This window comes from Enhydra lutris, unplaced genomic scaffold (assembly GCF_002288905.1).
Source record: "Enhydra lutris kenyoni isolate GAN:26980312 unplaced genomic scaffold, ASM228890v2 scaffoldscaffold5, whole genome shotgun sequence".
NCBI classification, from domain to species: Eukaryota; Metazoa; Chordata; class Mammalia; order Carnivora; family Mustelidae; genus Enhydra; species Enhydra lutris.
This window is the reverse complement of record NW_019154089.1, coordinates 50961776-50963680: the sequence shown is the minus strand read 5'-3', so window position 1 is coordinate 50963680 and position 1905 is coordinate 50961776.

Sequence of the window (1905 nt, the reverse complement as noted above, 5' to 3'; positions counted from 1 at the left end):
GGGTATTAGAGAGGGCACGGATTGCATGGAGCCCTGGGTGTGGTGCAAAAACAATGAATACTGTAACGCTGAAAAGAAATAAAAATTTAAAAAAAAAACCTTGCCAGCCAAGCTTATGAGCAGGGCTGTTGAGGCAGTCCATGAGAAGCCAGTTATAAGTGATTTATATCCTTCCAAGATGAAGATGAAGAGAAACTCTGGTTGAGAGCTTGTTGAAATAGAAATTAAATAGAAAATGTGCACCAAATTTGTATGGTTGTGAAATATTTATGAGTACTTAGATATAGTCAGCAATTTCAATAACATTGGAAATGGGAGCCCTAATAGATGGGGCATGGCATTAAAGTTATAGTAGTCCACTGCAAGGCACCATCCATTCTTTCCAGGTTTAGGAATAGTCTAAATTAGGCTATTAAATGGAGAATCACTAGGAATAATCACTCCTCCACTAAATAGGATTTAATCCTTAAAGGCACTGTTCTAATATAAATTGAGTTGTATTAACAGTTTTATTATGTTGAGCAGATCCAATGTATCTTTTTTTTTTTTTTGTTATGCTGACTGCAAGTGCCAGAACCTTAATTTTATTTTAACTTATGACTTTTTAGATAAGAGCTACCATGTCCGCTTTGAGATTATTTAACAAATGGGACTTTTAACTGTGGGATATTTAATTTCATGTGTTATGACAGGGCATGCACATTTGTCTTCTAATGTTTCGTAACTTTTAAGAGTTACAAACTCCTAAAACTAACTTCAGGGAATTACCTTGATAAATTTAGATAGCTATTATTCTGATGTGTTATTGTTTGCCCAGTATTGATGAAGATCATTAAGTCTTGTCATTCATTCATCTCATCCGATGTTAAAGGTAATTTAGAAGATGTCGAAGTACAGAAGAAGAAGTAATTTAGAAGATGTCGAAAGTACAGAAACAAATCTGTGCCCTTTTTCTGTTATAAAGTTTTAAAATAATATTAAATTCCACATGTCAAAACTGAAGAACTTTGCTTTAATTTCTTTCCTGACCCTCCCATCTTGCCTTTTCCTTCTCTTTCCTCTTTCCTTTGGTTGTTATTAGATGTATTTTGGAGAGGATATTCTTTCTAATCTGTTCGTATTTATAAGTTTCTTCCTCACAATGTCTTACCTAATATCATCAAGGTGAGGGGCATTCTCACTGGTGATTTTGAGAGATCTTAGATTAAACTGAGTTTGAATTAACTCCCTGAATTAACTCCATGGAGGTATCATTAGTGTTTTCCCCTATTACTCTGTTAATCAAGGTTTTCTTTTCACTGCAGAGATATAATCAGCAGCAGAAGAAAAGGCATTTTCTAAGGTTCTAGTGCACCTTCTATATTTACAGGTATGGATCTCATGATATGCCATGATGACTACTCTTCTTCACACCATTCTTTGGGCTTGTAAATTGTATCAGTCCTACCCTAGAGGACCATTCTTTTTTTTTTTTTTAAGATTTTATTTATTTATTTGAAACAGAGAGAGAGAGATCACAAGTATGCAGAGAGGCAGGCATAGAGAGAGAGGAGAAAGCAGGCTCCCCGCTGAGCAGAGAGCCAGATGCGGGCCTCGATCCCAGGACCCTGAGATCATGACCTGAGCCGAAGGCAGAGGCTTAACCCACTGAGCCACCCAGGCGCCCTGGAGGACCATTCTTAATGGGGAAAGTGCCTGACTAGCACATAGCCATTGGTCAGAGGTTTCCAACTAGCCTGGAGTCAGTCACAGTTCATGCTGGAACCCAGGGCCACTTAAAGGCTAAACCCATACTTTTGTCTAAATGCACTTATAGAAGCCTCTCAATGGGATGGAGGTGAGGATTTCCCTACTTGGGTCTGGCTTGCTTGGCTTGAAAATCTTGTTCACACAAGGGAAGGTATG